This window comes from Elephantulus edwardii, unplaced genomic scaffold (assembly GCF_000299155.1).
Source record: "Elephantulus edwardii isolate Elephantulus edwardi_28Jun2011 unplaced genomic scaffold, EleEdw1.0 scaffold00008, whole genome shotgun sequence".
In the NCBI taxonomy this organism is placed as follows: domain Eukaryota; kingdom Metazoa; phylum Chordata; class Mammalia; order Macroscelidea; family Macroscelididae; genus Elephantulus; species Elephantulus edwardii.
Window position 1 is genome coordinate 25,680,594 of NW_006399758.1, and position 21,670 is coordinate 25,702,263.

Sequence of the window (21,670 nt, forward strand, 5' to 3'; positions counted from 1 at the left end):
CTCATTTATTACTTCAATTGAGTAATAAATCACAGTGTGAAATAACCTGAATTATCCTACTAGAGAAATCCCCTGGAATAGCACAAAGATACCTAACTGATAATCTGGTAAGCACCTCACTTCTATGAGAGGTTATGTTAGACCATCCAGTTCCACTGAAACCACCTGAAGACTGAAAACTTATGAATAGCACAGATAAGGACTTTAAAAGTGTACAGCTGAATTCAGACAAAATTGATGACTCACAAATTAGCAACAACAAAAAAAATATTTGTTTTTAATCACTAAGTTGTGGATAATTTGCTACATAGCTAGTGTTTTGATCATGTGTCCTGCTAAGATCATTCTTGTTGTTGTTGTTTTTATGTGCCATTAATTTGTCTGCAACTCATAGCGACCCTATGTACAACAGCTCTGAAACCTGCTCTGTCCTGAGCCAGTCTCACTGACTCTGACACACCTACCCCCATTGCCCTAGTTACTCTATCAATCCGTCTCATCCGAGGTCTTCCTTTCCTGCACAGTCCCTACACCGTTCAAAGCATAATGTCCTTCTCCAAGGGTCAGTTCCTCCTGGACACATGTCCAAAGTATGTGAGATGGACTTCCAAAATCCTAGCCATAGGAATACTTGGTTTCACTCCCTCCAAGACAGACATTTGTTTTCTTGGCAGACCATGGTATGTTTAAGACTCTTCTCTAGCACAACTCAGTTGTCCAGCACTCTGATGTATTGCAAATCACTGCAAAAACCAGTGCCTGGATCAGACAAACCTTAGCCTCTTGACTGACTTCATTGCTTCTCAGTACTCTGGAGAGGTCCCTGACAGCAGATTTCCCCAGTGTGATTCATCTTTTGATCTCCTGACTGCTGGTGTCAACACTGTTGATTGTGGAGCCGAGAAAGATGTGATTGTTCACAACTTCAATCTCTTCTCCATCTATCACGGAGCTGACAATTGGCCCAGTGGTGAGAATTTTTGTCTTCTTGATGTTGAGATTCAATCTATATTGAAGACTAAAGTCCTTGACTTTCTGCAGCAAGCGCTTCAGGTCCTCCTCAGTTTCAGCAAGCAAGGTTGCATAATGGAGCTTGTTAGTGGGTCTTCCTCCAATCCTGATGCTACATTTCTCCTCATAAATCTCAGCCTCCTGAATTATCTGCTCCACATATATACTGAAAAGATAAGGATGCAGGATACATCCCTGACATACACTTTCCCTGATTTTGAACCATGCAGTTTTCCTTGATTTGTTCTGACAACTATTTCCTGGACCAAAAATAGGTTTCACATGAGCACAATCAAGAGTTCTGGAATTCTCATTCTCCTCAAGGTTAACCACAATTTGTTGTGATCCACACAGTCAAATCCCTTTGCATAGTCAATGAAACTCAGATAGATATTCTCACATTCAGATTTCTTGACACAACCTGGTGAGCACATGGGGGCTGCATCTGCTTATTGAAATATGTCAATTAGTATTCCATCAATTCCAGGGGCTTTATTTTTTTTCCCCCAGTCCTTCAGAGCAGCCTGAACTTCCTCTTTCATCATCATTGCCTCTTGATCACATGTTGTTTCCTGAAATTCTTCTGTTTCAGCAACTCTTTTTGGTACACTGACTTTTTATACTCCTTCCATACTCTGTTAACACTTCCTGGATCACTCAATATTCTGCTCAAAGCATCCTTAAGTATTGCAACTCGAGTTGAATTGGTTCTTTAGGTCCTTCAGCTTAAGAAATGCTGAGCAAGTTTGGCTCTTTTGATTTTCTGACTCCAGCTCCTTGTAATAGTTCATTATAGTATTTTGCTTTGTCCTCCCAAGCTGCCCTTTGAAATCTTCTATTCAGCTCCTTAACTTCTCAGTTTCTTCCCTTTTCTGTGGCTTCTCAGCACACTATTGTAATATCTCAAGTCCCTTCTGCTATCCAATTTGGTCTTTGCTTCTTTCTCCATCTTTATAACGACCTTTTACATTCTTCATGGATAATATTCTTTATATTTTCCCACAGCTCATCTTCATTAATGTTCAAGGCCTAGAATCTATTCCTGAGTTGGTTTTTAAAGATTAATAGCAGAATATTTATAAGAAGTCTCAGATCATCATAGTTCCAAATGCTTAACCAGCTATATAAGTCCCTAATTTCTAACAATAATATTTTCGTCTGTGGCTCAGTTTCCCACTTCTCTATGGCACTTGGATTAAGTGATTTGCTAGAAGGTCTCTCAGAGACTCAGACCAGTCAGGGGAATGACTCACTTGTCTGTAGGAATGCAGGTTTGTTTTGGAGAGACTGGGCCAAGATCCTGTAGACCGTCAGTTGTGGCACAATTTGCAATTGTGGGTGATGCAGACTGGATGCCATGTCCCAGGCAAGTGTTCCACAGAGAAAGTGGCCAACACTGAGGTCCAATGAGCTTATATCAGCCTCTAGTAGGATGGGACTTGTATACCATTCTAATACCCTCTCAATAAAATAATTACTTCAGCATAAAAAAAGTTAATGATTGGCTAAGAAATACATCAGAATGATAAACAATAGATAACTCAAACTAGAAATAATTTATAAGTTGCATCCACTTCCAAAATAACTTGCCTCCAGAAACTCTATGAACCTGGGAAAAGGATGAAAATTATACAAGTGTTCAGGTCTTTCATTCATAGGGTTGCTATGAGTTGCCTACGACTTGACAGCACTTCACAACAACAATGCACTACTATGAAATAAATAATATTCTTCGACTTAAACAGGAGTGGTTTTCTGTAATGACTGACTGACTGACTTAGTGCAGTTCAGTCAGAATCCACTCTAGCAGGTTTTCATAGACTATAAATTGCAAGGGAAGAGGTTGCCTAACTTTCTCCCTCAGAGTACCAGGTAGAGTAGAACCACCTGTCTTTAGGTTGGCAGCACAACTCCTTATGCATGAGATCACCAGGGTTCCCTGAAACAGTTTAACTATTAAACAATATAATTATAACTACACATGGTCAACAAAATTATGTCTGCCATAATATATTAACAAATAATAATTGCTGAGGGTCTTCCTCTCTTTTGTTGACCCTCCACCTTTCCAAGCATGATGTCTTTTCCAAGGACCAGCCACCCCTAACACGCCCAAAGTATGAGACAAAGCTTTACCATCCCTGCCTCTAAGGAGCACCCTGGTTGCACCTTTTCCAAAACATTATTTGTTTCTCTTTCGGCAGTCCATGGGATATTCTTCAACAACAAAATGCAAAGACCTTGATTATTATTATTATTCTTTCAACCCTTTTCATTGTCCAACTTTCAGATATATAGAAAGTAATTGAAAAACCATGGCTTGGATCAGGTCCACCTGAGTCGTGAAACTTAAATCCTTTCTCTTTAGCACTTTGGAAAGGACCATGACAGCAGGTTTTCCCAATGAAACATATCTTTTGATTTCTTAACTGCTGGAACCAAAGGTGTTGATTGTGGATTCAAGGAAGCGGAAATCATTGATAACTTCAGTCTTCTCTCCATCTATCATGTTGTTGCCTATTGGTCCAGTGGTAAGAATTTCGTCTTCTTGACTTTGAGAATTCATTTGGCATTTCTCAAGCTGAAAGCACTGGGGGAAAATTCAAGCCTTGATGTTGCAATACTAAATAATGCTTTGGGCAAATGCTAGAAGCATCAAAAGTAGAGGAAAGGCATATACAGAGTTACTATCCCAAAAAGAATTATTTGACACAGAAACATTTCATGAAGTAGCATATGGCCAAGAACCAATGGTAATAAAGGAAGACTTTCAAGGTTCCTGAAGGCACTGATAAAAAATAAGGCCCCAGGAATTAATGGAATATCAACTGACATGTTTCAAGAAATGGCTGTAGCCCTGAGCATACTCACAAGTCTATGCAACGAAATTTGGTAACTGACTGGAAATGATTTCTATTGATTCTCATTCCCCAAAATAGTGATCCAACTTGCTGAAGATTAGAGGGGGAAAGGCCAGAACAGAAATTGAGAGAGAATTGCTAGAAGTTCAAACTGCATTTACAAGAGGCCAAACACAAGAAGTATCATTGCTGGTATGAGATGGATTTTGACTGAAAACAGAGCATACCAGAATGATGTCTATTTATATTTTCTTGACTATACAAAGGCATTTGACAATATGAGTCATAACAAATTATTGATAACATTGAGAAGAATGGGAATCCCAGAACACTTAACTGTGTTCATGACAAAGCTGTATCTTAATCAAGAAGCTGTCCTCTCAACAGAGTGTGAGAATGTTACATGATTGAAACCAACAAAGTTGTGTATCAGGCCTGCATGCTTTCACTATACTTCTTCAATCTTTCTGCTGAGGAAATAATTCAAGAAGCTGGACTATAAGGAGAAGAATGTGGCATCAAGATCAGAATAAGACTCATCAACAACTTGCATTATGCATTTGGCATAACTTTTTTACCTTGCTTGCTAAAAGAGGGCTTGAAAGCCTTGCTGCAGAAATTAATCATTACAGCTTTCAATATGGATTGCATTTTAACTATATCAGGGCATAATAATTGTTCCTGGGGTTTGCATAAGTGAGCTTTTTTAAAAAAAATCTATTTCTGCCCTTATTTACTGGAAATTTTTATTCATTAGGTCTGAGATAGGGCATAGCCATCTGTATGGTATTGTTTTACCATCACATCATATTGTCATGCATGTTGCTAAATAGGAATTTCCATTAAAAAGAAAGTGATACATGAATAATGTAGAGTGAGTTTGAAGGGTGAGAAGAGGACCAACGACCTCTTCCTTGCCTGAGAAAATATTATTCATGGTCATGGAAGATATGTTGTTATTGTAATATGCTGTTGAGTGGACCACAACTCATAAGGACTATGACCAATGACTTTGAAACTTGCCCTAACCTGAAGCAGTTTCACCATCGGTGACACACCTGGCTCCATTGTCACAGTCACTGTGTCACTTCTATCTCATCCAGAGTCTTCCTCTCTTGCACCAACCCTCTACTCTTCTAAGCATGATATTCTTTTCCAGGGTCTTGCCTCTCTTGATAACATCCCCAAAGTATGTGAGATGGAGTTTCAAAATTTTGCCTCAGAGAAGAACCTGGTATCACCCTCTGCAGGACAAGCCTGTTTGTTCTCTTGGCAGTCCATGTCAACTATTCTTATCCAGCACCACAAGTCAAAAGCATAGATTCCTCTTCTGTCATCCTTATTCATTGTCCAGTTCTCAGATGAGTCTAGACTCAAAAGACCCAGATGCTCATATTATTACATACATAGCTTAGATCAAGTAATGGGACTTTGCATAATAGCGAAAGAACTATCTTCTCATGAGGCTACTGTGAGTGACAGATGAGATGCATGAGATAACACTTGGAAACTCCAAAATATCATCTCAAAGAAGGAATTATCACTTATACAAAAAGAAAGTAATCACCTTCTTAACCCAAACTTATTTAATTGTATTGCTAGCCTATCAGCTAATCAAAGAAATCAACAAATAGTTAACATTTGATTGAAAAGGAGGAAACTTATGAGTGAAAGAGTTTTTGCCTCAGTAAGAAACTCCAGTAGCCACAGGAGCAAAATAGATAAAAAGAACAGAAAAAATGATTGTAATGCAAGCATTGTCTACTTTTCAATTTAATCCAGAATCAGGATCCCAAAACAAACTGGCTTAAAACTCCCAATGAGTTAATTCCATTCTTAAAAAATGGTATGAGTTAGGGAAAGAATTTTTAAAATAATATACCAGGGAAAATTAATGTTATTAGACATTTTCTTTTTGTTGACAGATCATTAATTTATCATTTTACATTTGAAAATCAGGTTATTTCTATTTTGCATTTTTGGAAGCATAGGCATAAACAATCAGAGTAAAAGGAGAATTTTGAATTAAAATAAAAATAAAAGTCAATAGCTCTTCTAATTACTCTCGGGATTTAGCCTATATGAATAATTATTCATGATCCTTTTTGGTTCTGGAATACAGCAAGTTTTTCTCTGTGATATCAATAGAAACGGCTCATCACTGGGGTCAGAATGATCAAAATGAAAACTTGGCTTATGAACTAGAAAGAGAAGAGTGAGGCTATTGAAAATTCTAAACAGTGTCAGGCCTTCTGTGAAGGTTATATGAAGGTATATCCTCAAGACTTGGTTTCAATATAAAGAATGAAATGTTGATTTGTGGAAAATCTGGTCAATTTCCCAGATTTTTTTTCAGTATGCAAGCACCTGGAAAATTGTTAATATCATGAAACTGTATTTTTCCTTCATTTATTTCTACATTCTACAAATTATTAAAGTAGGTCTTTCCTATAATAAACACATAGCATATATTCCTCTTATAGTGTGATGCACTTAGGATACTACTATAACTAGTGGTGTTACCAAGGCAGTTCTAAGATTCTACATGGACAAGGAGTTGTGCTGCCAAATCTTCAATTTCTTCATCTTTGTCTTTAATGATTGGTGCATAGATTTGGATAGTAATTATCTTAACTAGTCTTCTTATAAAAGTTTAGATATTATCCTATCACCGCTTGATATATATATATATTGCAATCAATATGATATAGTATTTCTTTAATCTATTATTCCCAGCATATGAAACCATATGATTTTCTTATTCAAAATGGTCAATTCAAGTCTATTCTGATTCACTGGTACCTAGAATATTCAAGTGTTCCATTTAATTTTTGCTAATGTCTCATTTTCCCAAACTGCTACCTTCTACAATCCAAAGACTGGATATTTGCCGTTATTCCTTCTCATTTTTGTTGGGCCATATCAACAAATAAAGGCCCTAAAAGATTCACTCGACCCATATCGTAAGGAAGACTATTGTGAGGAGGTAGCTTTCCTTAGGCTTATTTTTAGTATATTCTAACCTGACACTGCTCACCTTCTAGTACTATGTAAGAAAATGTTGTGTTGCTCTTACAAGATTTTTACTTATCAGTTTCTTTAGAAGGAGATTGCCAAGTGCTTCCTCATCTGTCTTAGTCTGGTAACTCTGTTAGAAGCCATGCACTCTGAATGACCAGATTCTTGCATCACACAAACCACCAAAGTACCAAAAACTAATAGATACATGTTATAGATATTGTGATGAGCAAAACGCTAAGCATTTCCATCATGTTGGGACCCACTCTAGCATGACCCTCCAGTGGATTTCTTGAGGCTCTAAATTTCATGAAAAGATACTGCCCAACTTTCTCTCAAAGAACCTCTGAAGGACTTGAACCACTAGAGAAATTCTGTTTTTAGGCTTGCAGCTCAATTCCCTATGAACTATGCCACCAGTGCTACCTTGTATAAAGGTAAGGTATTTTATTAAGCAAAAGGTGGTAACAGTTTGCGCTGTAATTCCTCCAGCTGTTCCATAGGAGAAGGATAAGCAATCGCCTCCTATGCAATTCCTGCCTCTGAAAACCCATGGGAGGGTCAAAAATGGGTTGGTTCTGATTCGATGGTACACCACCACAACAACAACAGCAATATGAGAAGAGTCAAGGATTTGTTTATAAACTATGTTCAATATATGCGGTGTGTTGGTTTTTATTGCTTGGTAGCAACGTTTTTTATTGCTTGCTTGAAAGCAAAGAAGACTTAAAAGCAAGGGCTTTAAAGAAGACCTAAGACTATAATATTCAATATAGACTTTGGCTCAATATTAATAAAATAAAAATCCTCACCTATAGGCAACATTATGATAGATGGAAAAAAGCTTGAAGTTTTCAGTACTTCATTTTACTTGGATCCACAATCAACACCCATGGTAGTAGCTGTAGCAGTTAAAAAATCAAAAGACATATTGCATTGGGGAAATTTGCTGTTAAGGGACTCTCCAAAGTGCTGAAGAGCAAGGACATAATGCACGCGTGATCCAAGTCATAGTTTTTCAGTTGTTCCTATGCATCAAATAAGAAAGACTAAAGAAGAATTGGATGTCTTTAAATTGTTGAGTTAGAAATAAGTATTAAATATATCACAGATTGCCAAAAAACAAACAAATCTACCTTGGAAGAAGAGCAAACAAGTCTTCCTTAGACAGTGAAGCTTTGTCTCACATACTTTCAGCATGTTATCAGGAGGAGCAGTCCTTGGAAAAAGACATACTACCGGGAAAGGTGGAAGGTCAGAGAGTGAGAGGAAGATCTTCAACAAAGTGGATTGACAGATGATGCAATAATGGGCTCTAACATGAATGAGCTCAGGAGGATAGCACAGAACAGGGCAAGAGTCACATGGGCTTTTCATAGGATGGCTGGGAGTCAGTCTCAGACCTGATTGTTCCTAACAAAACCAACAAGAAGGTTTAAACACCTGCTTATTCTCTCAGAGTGTTCTGTTGGGCAAGAGTCTAGGTCCGTTTAACTGAGCCCTCTAAGTAAGGTTTTATAAGCTAAAATCCAGAATACTTGGAAAAGTTGAAGTCAATAAAAGAGAAGAAGATCCTCAACATGATAGCAGACACCAGATGAGATATATTAACACAGAGACAAAAATTGGCTTGAACGTGGAGATTTGTTAATATGCTGCAGGATAGGGCAAGGTTCCAATCTGTTCCTCAAAGTGTCGCTACGAGCTGTGGTTAACTCAGCAGCACCTAACAAAATCCAGATGTTAGTCAGGGCTATCTTTTCCTGTGGAAATCAGGGTTCTCTTCAAGCTATTGTTTTTAAAGATAAGGAAATTGATATGCCAAGCTATTAGCTCAGACTTCAAGGATTCCATTCTCTTTCTATCTCTTCTTACTTATGATTCCCAGGAGTTGTGCCACCTGTGAGTAACACGAGACTTACCCAGATCTACACTTTAACCAGAAGAGGAAGTTGTGGCTCTCTGGCTCTAAAACTTTTCCACTCTTTTCACCTCGCCATGAACTACTTTTTCATTGCTTAAAAATTCCAGGAATTATTTTTAAGTTTGATATGTGTTTTATAGGATTATACATTATAAAATTATTTATTGAGTCATTACTACATGCAAAACACCAGACTCTGTGTTTGACCTATTATTTCCTTCAATTTTCACAGGTGTCTAATTTATATATTTTCGTTAACTGTATTTCACATAAAATGTGAAACAGTGAAGTCAATAAAAGATAACTTTTATTCCCAGTCAGTAGATTTTCTTTTCACTCTGTTGGAAAAAGGTTTTAATGTGTACAGAGATTTAATCTTTAGAAGATCCCTTATCCAGATTGTGCATTTCTGGTTGTATATGGCAGTCTCATTATACCATATACTAGATCAACTAAGCTTGATCCCGCTTTGTCTCTCATGAACTTTATGGTTTGGGGCTTTTCCCCCCAGGACTCTGATCCACCTTGAGTTGATTTTTGTATGTGGTGTGAGTTGTGGATTTTGTTTCAGCTTTCTCCAATTAACAGTCCAGTTTTGCCAGCACCATTTGTTGAAGAGGTAGTCGTTTCCACATTGATAGGTTTTATATTCTTGTGAAATTTCAGTTGACTGTAGATAAATTGATCCATTACTTGGTTCTCAATTCTGTTCCATTGGTCTATGTGCCTGTCATTCATGCCAGTACTGTACCATCTCAGACAAGGGTCTCATAACAAAAGTTTACGGAATACTCCTGGGTCTCTAGAAGAAAAAGACTGATAATCCAATTACAAAATGGGCAAGAGACATGGAAAGACTTCACAGAGGAGGACATTCGGATAGCCAACAGACACATGAAGAAATGTTCTAAATCACTGGCAAATCATATTACCCCAGTAGCTGTGGCAAAGTTTAGCAAGGTAGCAAGTCATAAATGTTGGAGAGGATGTGATGAGATAGGAGCTCTTAGTGAAATTAGCTCTTAGGTGAAATTGAAAAATGGTACAACCACTCTGAAAGGCAGTTTGATATTTCCTCAGAAAGCTGAACATAGAAATTCCATATGACACAGTTATTCCACTGCTTGGAATATATCCTGAGAAAATGAGGACTGAGGCACAAACAGAGACTTGTACACCAATGTTCATAGCAGCATTATTCACCATAGCAAGAGCATGGAAATAACCCAAATGTTAACAACAATCGAATGCATTGAGAAATTATGGTACATTCTTACAATGGAATATATGCAGCACGCAGAAGCAATAATTTTGTAAATCACTACCTAACTTGGAAGGGATTGGAGAACACTATGCTAAATTAACTCACTCAGTCCCATAAGGACAAATACTGTATAAGACCATTGTAGAAAGTGTACAAGGATGCAAGGAGGGGAGGGAGGAACAGAGGGATAAAGATGATGGGAGGGGGGCACAATTTGATGGATGGAGGGAGAGGTGGATAAGGAAAGGGGAAAGATCCGGTGTGAAAAACAATGTATATGAACTTTGCAAGTAAACCAGTATAAAATGAAAATTTTATTTTAAAAAGATAACTTTTAATAATGAGGCATTCTTAGATGGTACAACTGATGTGCTGTTGTTGATTGCCCTTGAGTTGAACATGACTCAAAAGGCTTAATGCCTTTCTATAACTATTGTCATTTCTCCAAGTTCGTAGAGCTTATATAGGCATGTGGTTTAGGAAGTGAATGACACTCCTGCTTCCAAATCTGTTTTACAACTGGGAGCTCAACCAAACACTGTCTACATTGAGAAATCATTATGGCATTTCACACCCCAATGGCACAGGGTTCAGTGTCAGTGCAAACCCAGACAACTCAGTACAGTAAATTGGCAAAGAGTGATGCACAAAGTAGAAGAATGTTCCTCCAAAATATAACACTAGGCTCACTTAGTAATGGTTAAGTGTCATCAGGTTGACTATGACTCATAGCGACCCTATGAACAAAACACCTAAACTCTGTTCTATAATAAATATAATTTCTTTATGTTGATAGAGTTTCCAGATACCTTTCTATAACTATCGTCATTTCTCCAAGTTCATAGTGTTTCTATTAACATGTGGCTTAGAAAGTGGATGTTACTCCTGCTTCCAAACCTGAATCAATCTGGAAGCTCTTCCAAACACTGGCCATGATTGGTAACCTTTATGGTATTTGAAATAACAATGGCACAGTGTTCAGTATCACAGCAACTCCAAGTTATTCAGTACAACAAATAGACAAACTGCTGGTACACTTAAAAGAATGTTAATGCTAACATTAATGAATTTGGCCCGAGGGCCACAGGCTAAGATGGGCAAGTGAAAATCCAGCCAGCTGACACCAGCTTGTATCAAGTCTATAGTAATGGGTTCAGTTTGTGGCTGGCCTGGAGGCTCCTGTGTAGTAGCTTCACTCAAGAAGTTGGTTTCTCTCATCTTAATGAGGGTCTCATAAGGGAAGTTTGGGGGCTTGTGTTGGTTTGTGTTTGGTTTGTATTATTGGTTTTTCCCTCCACAAGCGAGTGTTAGCTGGCTGGAATTTCACTTGCCCGTTTTAGCCAACAAGAACCCAAGGGTGGAGGAAATACTTGGTTTATCATAGTCAACATCATTCGTTGGGTGTGTCTTTAAAATTCCATAGTGATGGGTTCAGTCTGTGGCTGCCTTGGAGGATCCTGTGCAGTGGCAAAGAACATAGCTGTTAATCCGAAAGGTTACAGGTTCAACTCCACCGAAAGACACTTCTGAAGAAAAGCCTGATTATTTCCTAATAGTCAACAAAAGACAATTCTACAGTGCACAGCTCTATTTTGACACACTTGGGTGATCAGGAGTCAATATCAACTTTAAAACAACTGGTTCGATTAATAATCCTGCCTGTCATACTCAAAAGGTAAATGGTGACTTTGAGATTGAACATAAGAACTCTTTACTCTTAACTTGAAGGACTATAGAGGAGGTGACATGACCCTCATCCCTAGGGTTAGTTTCCTTGTAACTCTTAATGTGAAATTATCTGTACTTTTCTCTCTTTCCTAATCAAAACTGACATGCTACTTTGCAATGATTTATCATCTCACATAAGCTTTTATCGTCACCTCCACACAAATCTTTGGCTGATTAATTAGCTAAAATTGAAAGACAGTCTGATGATGAAAAGTGCTAAGTACCCCTATGAATCATAATTAGCATCTTACCTTGACTAAAGTTTATTTCATTATTGGAATCTATCAGCAGAGCAAGGGTAAGACCCCTGAAGATCAGAACCAGATAAAATGCATTAGTCAAGGTCGTACCCATAATCAGAACATGTATCAACAACAAAAACATACTTTTTGAATACCTAGGATGACACAGGCTAAGTGGAGAAGCCTAGAAGCACAATCCTGAATAAGACAGTAACACCACACACACACACATCTATGTTTATTTCTACTTTGTTCACAATAACAAAGAGTTGGAAACAACCCAAGTGCCCATCAACAAAAGAATGGATGGAGAAGCTCTGGTATAGTCACACAATGGAATACTATGTGGCATTAAAAACAAGAAACTCATGAAATACACAAAATGGGTGACCCTGGAGGACATTATGCTGAGTGAAATATCTCAGTCACAAAAAGACAAATATGGCTTCATACCACTGTTCTAAAAAAAGATATTTACATAGGGGTTGTGGGGAGACTGAAAAAGATGGGATAAATAATGTATACTGCATTGAAACAGATGAGGGAGAGAACTGTTTAAAAGGGATATATCATTAGATATTGTTATGACAGAAGTACAGAATGAAGGTAGCATAGTGGACTGGACTTGAGGGGAGGGACTGAATAACAATGAAAGAATTTTTTTTCCCTTTACTTTTCAAAAAGAAAAGCTAATTGAGGGGTAGGGGTGGGTAGAGAGAAAAGAGTAACAATGAATTAATGGATATCCGAAGTCTCTGTAAACTTTCATTAAAATCAGTTTTTTTAAAAAAATGACAGTAACACTCTGTCCCAGTGGACATTATAGTCTAAACCATTCAAGCAGTCAGAGGCCACCCCAGTGCAGAAAAGCACAATGCAGCAGCCAAGAGCAGAAGTAGTGGAAAGCTAGTGCATGGCACCATAGAGGCTGCGATTCATAGGCTGCACATCAGTCCCTGAAAGAGGTGAGGTGGGCAAAGCAAGGCTAAAATACGACAAGGGAACCGGAACAAATTCTAACAGAACAAGGCTAAATCCCTGCAAGCAGGCAAGTGTCTGGTGATTGGAAATATTCAGGCCTTCACCACCAGGAAAATTAAAGTGATCTTCAGATGCAGAATTTCTTAAATCTCAACCTTCTTCAACCAGAAATGGAGATAAGCCTGGAGGTTAAGTTGCTCAAAGCTTGCAGAGGAGTTAACTCATTGCCGTAGAGTAGAAACCGACTTGTAGCCTACCCTCCAGTAGGTTTCTAGAGGCTGTAAATCACATGGAAAGATATTGCCCACATTTTTCCAGAAGAGTCTCTGGTGCATTTGAACCATCAGAGTTGTGTCACATTTGGGTTAGCAGCACAACCCCCTTCAGACAGAGTGTTTGGAAAAAAGAATGCCAGGTTTTCACAGGCTGAGTTCTCTGTCTTAGTTGGCTCACAATGCCTATATCTTAATGAGAAGAAATGATGCCACCAATCTAGAAGTCATCCGCCTTTCAGATTCACACAGGATTTCCCCTCATTCCTCCATAAAGAGATTCTCTTTCCCTAATCTCTGCTCTCAGCACAAGTTAAAAAGAAATCACACACATACACACATATTTTCTTGCCTAGTAAGTTTCTAGTAAATTAGGATCTAAGGCTACCTCCAGAAGCGGAGCTTTAATCTTTGGCCTATGTAAAAAAACGCACTTTTGAAATTGAGGCAGTCTTGGAAAAATGCCAAGGATCATCCAATCAAGAGCACCCAGATGTTTGGGGTCTTGATTTGCATGGAACTTCCATGGCCTCTTTTGGTTAACTGTCAGTTAGTTCCGTAAATAACTCAAAACAGTTTCATTGTCATCAACTAGGAACCAAATCCGACCCGACATTCCATCGGGTTTCTGAGGCTATCAATTTGCCTCTCTTTCTTCCTCACAGTCACTGGTAGATTTGAACCACCAGAGAGGTACAGCCTTTGGAGCAGCATTGCAGTTCCCCATGACCTAGGCCACCAGGGCTCTGGCAATTTCTTCAACAGTCCAATTTAATTTCCTTCTACCTCTATGATTAATTCTCTTCTATTTCGAGTGGCACACTTGGCATGTGACTAATAACCTAAAGATTGACAGCTTGAACCCACCCAGATGTACTGCAAAGAATGGCCTGGCAATCAACTCCAGTAAAGACAATAGACAAGACAACCCTACCAACCACTGTCCTGTGGAGCATGAGTTAGAATCTACCCAACAGTAATAAGTTAGGTTTGGTACACTGTAGAGCCATCCTAAGGGTGGGGCAAGTAGTTAAACCACCTTGGAAGAAAGGTCTGGCAACCTACATGTTGTTGTTGTTGTTGTTGTTGTTGTTGTTATGTGTCGTCGAGTCGTTTGCGACTCATAGTGACCCTATGCAAAACAGCCCTAAACCCTGCTCTATCCTGCACCAAGCCAACCGCACTGCCTCTGACACACCCATCCCGATTACCCCAGTCACCGAATCAATCCATCTCATAGAGGGTCTTCCCCTCCTGCGCTGTCCCTCCACCCTCCCAAGCATGATGTCCCTCTCCAAGGACCTGTTCCCCCTGGTAACATGTCCAAAGTATGTCAGACAAAGCCCCAGAATTCTTGCCTCCAAGGAGTTGCTTGGTTTAATCCTCTCCAAGATTAATCTGTTTGTTTTCCTGGCAGTCTATGGTACATTCAGTACTCTTCTCCAGCATCACAGCTCAAAGGCATCAACTCTCCTTCTGTTCTCCCTAGTCATTGTCCAACTTTCTGATGCATAACAAGCGATTGCAAAGACCATGGCCTGTATCAGGCGCACCTTAATCTCCAGAGAGACACCATTGCTCTTGAGTACTTTAGAGAGGTCCCTAACAGCAGACTTTCCCATCGCAATACGCTTTTTGATTTCCTGACTGCTGGTGCCAAGAGTGTTGACTGTGGAGCCGAGCAACTGAAGCTGTGAACAAACTCAATCTCTTCACCATCCATCCTGACGCTGCCAATTGGTCCAGTGGTGAGAATCTTTGTCTTCTTGACATTGAACCTCAGTCCATACTGAAGGCTGCAGTCCTTGACCCTTCACAGCAAGTGCATGAGGTCCTCCTCAGTTTCAGCAAGCAGGGTTGTGTCATCTGCATAACGCAGATTGTTAATAGATCTTCCACCAATCCTGATGCCACAATTCTCCTCATAGAGCCCAGCCTCTCGGATAATCTGCTCTGCATACATGTTGAAAAGGTATGGAGACAGGATGCATCCCTGGCGTACACCCTTCCCAATTTTGAACCATGCAGTGTTACCCTGCTCTGTTCTGACTACTGCCTCTTGGTACAAGTATAGGTTTCGCATTAGCACAATTAAGTGTTCTGGGATTCCCATTCTTCTCAGAGTCAGCCACAGTTTGTTATGATCCACACAGTCAAATGCCTTTGCATAATCAATGAAACACAGATAGACATTCTTCTGGTATTCTCTGCTTTCAACCAAGATCCATCTAACATCAGCAACAATATCCCTAGTACCACGACCCCTTCTAAACCCAGCCTGGACTTCCGGCAATTCTCTAGCAGAGTGCAATTCTTCTCTGGCACGTTTAGAGTCCCTGTAAGAATCAACTCCACATGAATCGGTTTTTAATAGCACAAAGCAAGGACTTTGCTTTACTTTTGACTTGCTTTCACTGGTTTGTCAGGAATTAATATGGCAAATATTTTTGTCTTTTAATGATATTGCACTTATGCCTGTAGGCTATGTTGTTGTTGTTGTTAGGTGCTGTCAAATGCAGTATGACTCAGAGCAGCCTATGAACAACAGAGCTGAAACCCTTCCATTGCGACAGTCACCATGTCAATTCACCTGGTAAAGTGTCTTCCTCTTTTGCCTACTCTCCACCCTCCCAAGCATCATGTTCCTCTCCAAAGAAAAGCACAAATTGTATTCTGTCTATCAGAAAAACATAGAAACACACAGTATTTGTCCAAAGGATAAGATTTTAAAACAGATGTTTCCATTTATCTTTACATTTTCAATTTTTATTTCTAAAAAAAAAACATTTCTTCTCGATAATATAAACTATAAAACTTATGCTAGACCTATGTAGGCTGATCACAGACAGCGTGGAGTAGGTTTCAACCACAATAAAGTGACTATCACAATAAAATGAGACACATTTTTATTGTTGTTTCACAGTAAAAAAGAAATGTACTGTCGTCTATACTGTTGTCTATTAAGAAGCTATTGCAGCTTCTTGGGAGAAAAATGGGAAGTTGCCTCATATGTGATTTACAGCCTCAGAAACCAACTGGAGCTATGAGTTAGTTTCAACTCCATGGTAAGAAGTTGAGAGTAAATAAGTTGAGTCTATAAGTGTGCAATAATAGCAGTATTCAAAAAGTCTGAATTTCTATCTCTGAGATAGAAATTGAACAGGTACTGTTGGAAAAATGACACTGATAGACTTGCTAAAGACAAGGTTGCCGCATACCTTCAATTTGTAAAATCCTCAGTATCTGCAAAGCTTCTAAAGAGCAATAAAGCAAGGCCTGCTCCTTGGCAAGGGAGCTCTGCTGGGGTTCTCAGTAGAGAATTATGCTGTTAAGCAAAGGCCACACCTCTCTAGCAGTTGGAACCCACCAGCAGCTCTTCCAGAGAAAAATGGGCAATTTTCTCCCCTGTGACTTACAGCCTCCTCAGAAACCCAATGGAAGGTCAGCTATGGGTCAGTTCTGACTTGACAGCAACGAATTGAGTTGAAAATACCTTGCCAAAGCTGTCAAATATTTTACAAGACGTATTTCCAAATATTCCTGTTACGATGTGATGTGTATACTTAAAAAGCTAAGTGGCTCTTCTGTGAACACAGGGTAGTATTCAAGCATTAAAATTATCTGCACATCTCCTGGTAATTTAATCAATAACTTACCATTTTACATGCTTTTTAAATATGCAAATTTCTTTCATATAAACCATATAATCTTATTTTCAAAACAGAGCAGAGTCATTGGATGGTGACATGTAGACATAATTGTAGCGCAAGCTTCTCACTAGCCCCACATTCCATTTCTTCTCCCCAGTGCATCATGGTCAAAATAATACGCCTGTTCTATTATTTAGTATATTTCTGTCCCATTAGGAAAGTCCCCTGTAGTCTGGATTCTGAAATAACCTTTTCATCTAGAAGCCTTTTTAAAAAAAATTCATAAATACTGACTTCCAAATGGCAGACAAGTCATATTTTTAATTACATTCTTACCAGTGACGATAGTCTATAGTTCATTTCTATTTTCTTATTGAGCTTTTAAACATTTTTTCACTGTGAACTTTGTTATCACCATAGAAGAATTTTAGAGAAATCCAGACCTATGGATTTGAGTAAGTCTGCAGCTCAGTATAAAGAGCTTCTGATAGTAAAATAGAAATAGTGTTTGAAGACGGGGCAAACTGCTCTTACACTTACTTACAGTGGCTGAGAAAGTTGAAGGTATCTCTAGATAAATCTTGACTCAATAGACTGAAAAATTGAGTATTTTCTACGAATGCTCAGGAGGTTAACTTCTTAATTTTGATAATGCTATAAAAGAGTCCCAAGGACACACAAATTTTACTGAAAGGTTTGGTTTGGTTTGGTTTGGTTTGGTTTGGTTTGGCTGAATATTGACATTAACAAAGTTTCCACAGATGAGGGAGAGAACTGTTTAAAAGGGATATATGATTAAGTACTATTGTCATGACAGGGGTCCAGAACAAAGGCTGCATAGTGAAGAGGACTTGGGAGGAGGGATTGTATAACAACGAAAGACTTTTACTTTTCAAAGAGAAGAGCAAATTGGGGGGGAATGTTGGGCAGGGCAAAAAGTGAGACTATGAATGATTGGAAATCCAAAGTCTCTGTAAACTTTCATTAAAATTAATAATAATAAAAAAATTGCAGCAAAGCCAAAATCTGAGATGCAATAAAAATGATCCGGTGACACCTTCCAATGATTAGAGCACAAGATATAGAGTTTCATAGATTTGAGTTGTCTTATTCATTCTGTTGCTCAGCAAAGCACCAGTGACAAAATTACAAAAGAAACTGAATGGGGATTCTCAATAGTCTCCTATGTCAATGTAGTTGCACAGTGGAATAGAGACATTCAAAAACCTGAAAGAAAAAAAGAAAAACAAACCACAAAGTTTCCAGAAGAAATACAAGCTGAATTCAGGAGAGACCCTGGAAAAGAAATACTATCGCTGATATCGTATGGACCTTTACAGAACAAAGAGAATACCAGAAAAGGTTAGGCAACCTCCTCAGTTCATGTTTTTATTGACTGTCAAAGGCAAACTGATAACATTTCAAAGAATGGGAATTCCAGAACATTTGATTGTGTCCATGTGGAACCTATACATAGACCAAAAGGGACTCTTCCAAACAGAAAAAGAAGATGACTTTAAATCAGTAAAGGGATGCATCAAGGTTGTATCCAGCCCAGTGGCAAGAAGCTGCACTACAATCACAAACGTGCATGGTTCGAATCCATGAGCTCCTCCACGGAAAAAGGATGAGCTATCTCCTCTCATGCAATTAACTGCCTCTAAAAAGCTACTGAAGGGTCAGCTATGAGTCGGATCTGATTTGACAGTACACAACCACAATAACAAACATTGGATATGTAAGTTAACCAAATAGTTCAAGAAGCAAAAATATAGGAATATATGAATGTATTATCAGAATTGGAGAAAAATTCATCAACAGCCTGCAATATACAGACAACAACTTTACTAGCAAAAAAAAAGAAAAGAGATTAAGTATTTGCTGTAGAAGATCAAAGACTATAGTTTTCAATATTAATTACATTTCAACATCAAGGAAACAAAAATCCCCATCACTGGTTCATGATACATGGAGAAAAGATTTAAGTTATGAATTACTTCATTTCACTTGGATTCCAGCATACACCGATGGTGAGAGCAGTCAACAAATTAAACGACATGTATCGGGAAGCCATGCGGTCAAGAGAGTTCTTTAAAGTGCTAAAAGCAAATTTAAAGACTCAGGTGCACTTGATCTAGGCCAAGGTATTTTCATTTGCTTTATATGCATGTGAACGGCAAACAATGAATAAGGAAAATTTAAAAAAAAAAACAACCCTGATGCATTTGAGCTGTACAACTGGTGAAGAGTGTTGAATATGGCACGGCCTGCCAAAAGAGCAAACAAATCTGTTTTGGAGGAAATGCAACCTGGATGTTCCTTGCAGGTAAGGATAGTGAAACTTGATCTCACATACTTTAGGCATGTGGTCAAAAGAGGCCAATCCTTGAAATAAAACAATCCTGTGTGGTAAAGTAGAGGAACACAGAAATCTAGAAAGACATTCTAGATTAATTGACACAAGGACTGTAGCAATGGGCTCAAGCATTACAAAGATCATGAGGATGGCACAGGACTGGACAAGGTTTCAACGCAGTGTCTACTTTAAGTCAACATCAACTTGAGGACACCTAACAACAATAAAACAGCAAAAAGTCTGGCATGCAGAACTCAGATCTTTAATAGTGACCTCTACCCATTCTTTTTCAAGGTGCATCAAATTTTTATCGTACATTTTAAATAGAAAATAAATTTCCAAATCCAAAACATTTTCGATTTCCATAGAGAAGTTTTCACATTTCCAGAGAAATGAGGCACAGTTATTAAGGGAATGTGCCTTAAAATCAAACCGACTTGGATTTAAATCTCAGTGGTTTTTGTTACTGAATATAAGTCATTAAACTCCAGTCTTATAAGACGTGCCAGCCAGTGTTCTTTTTAATGTCAAATGTGGGGATACTATCAAAAGAAGCCAGTTCCTGGAGAAAGACATCGTACTCAGTAAAATGGAAGACCGGTGACAGAAAGACCCTTAATAAGACTGATTAGCATAAACCCCAGAACAATGGATTCAAACACAGCAGAGATTGTAAAGACGGTGCCGGGTTGGGTAGTGTTCATCCTGCTGTACATGAATCAGAACTAACTCAATGGCACCTAGCAACAGTAGACCCTAGATTCCATATGTGTAAAAAGAAAACAATGATATTTATCTTTCAAATGGTGTGATAATTAAATAATGTATTAAGTCCACTGTTCCTAATAAGGTAAGTATTCCTGAAACTACACGTATTATTATGAAATGATTATACTTTGTACAGGGAGCTCTGGTGGCCTAGTGGTTAAGAGCTGCACTGTGTCAACATGAGGCACACAGCTCAAATCCTCCAGCTGCACCGTGAAGGAAAGCTAGACAATTTCCTCTCATATGATTTACTGTCTCAGAAAACCCACTAGAGAGTCAGGTATGAGTCACTTTGGAGTTGACAGCACATAATAACAACAACATATTTTAAATATTTGAGACAAGTACCAAAAATAATCCATTGACTTGGATATCCTTGTATCTATATCCTCTACATCCAAAAAGTGAATGAGTCTAATTTTTGTAGCTAGTCAACATTTTTTCATCCCTGACTCTTGTGATTTTATCATTCCCCATGCTATGCATTCAAATATTTCTTTCTACTAGGCTTTAAGGAAATAAATGCTTCTTAGAATACAAATATCACCTCAGCCAAAGAAGTCTTATAAGTATTCAACCAAACTCCAAAAGAGCAAGTAAAAGTGGTATCTTTTTAAAAATTAAATCTCTAAAATCCATCTCGCTAAACCCAGGGGGCAGATATGGATCAGAATGATATATGAATTGTCAGAACACCACTCCCCATAAATAATTTCCTTACAGGATTTAGAAACAGCATTGATTGAGAAATGGTGTGCACATAGTAATGGCATCTCACACAGGTGGTTAGGTAAAACACCTCTTTAGCATTCCCCTCTTTCATCCATCTCCCCAGTGCAGTATTTCAGTATACAGTGCTAGTCTGGAATTCTGATTTGTCTTGAAGTAGAAATGTCATTACTTGCAGCTATTCTCCAGAAGTTTCAATGGTCAGGAAGACGGCTTATATCTTTACTTCCAGCGTTCCATTTTTCGGTAAGCTTCTACACCATCTGACAGAACAGTTCTTCCAGTCATTCAAACACAAATTCTAAATAAAAATTGATGTTAAATTAACGCTCTTGGAGAAAAATTTAAACTTTGCCTTTCCCAATAATTAAAGCCTTTCTGAAGCTTAAGAAAAGAAAAGAAAAAGTTAATTAAAAGTTAAAAGCTCAAAGCAAGTCTACCTGACCACAGAGTAAAAAGGCATAGCATCTAATCCAATGGCAAGGTAATGAAGCACCATGGGCAAGAAATCTCTGCTTAAATGGGAAAGCTTTCACACACTAAATAAAGAAGGAATTCACAGTTTCTCTACTACTATAATTTTTTTAAAGAATCTGACCTTTAGTATGAAATACAGAGTACTTTCCTCACAAGAGCCCAGAGAATCCATTAACCTGTACCCTCTCATCTGCTTAAGTAGTTTCCTCCTTATTTGCTCATTGTTTGTAATATTATTAAGCTTGATTTTCTAAACTAGGACTACTTTGAAAGAAAGATACAGCATGTTGTTGTTGTTGGTATGTGCCGTCGAGTCGCCTGCGACTCATAGCCACCCTATGTACAACAGCCCTAAACTCCGCTCTGTCCTGTGCCAATCGCACTGTCTC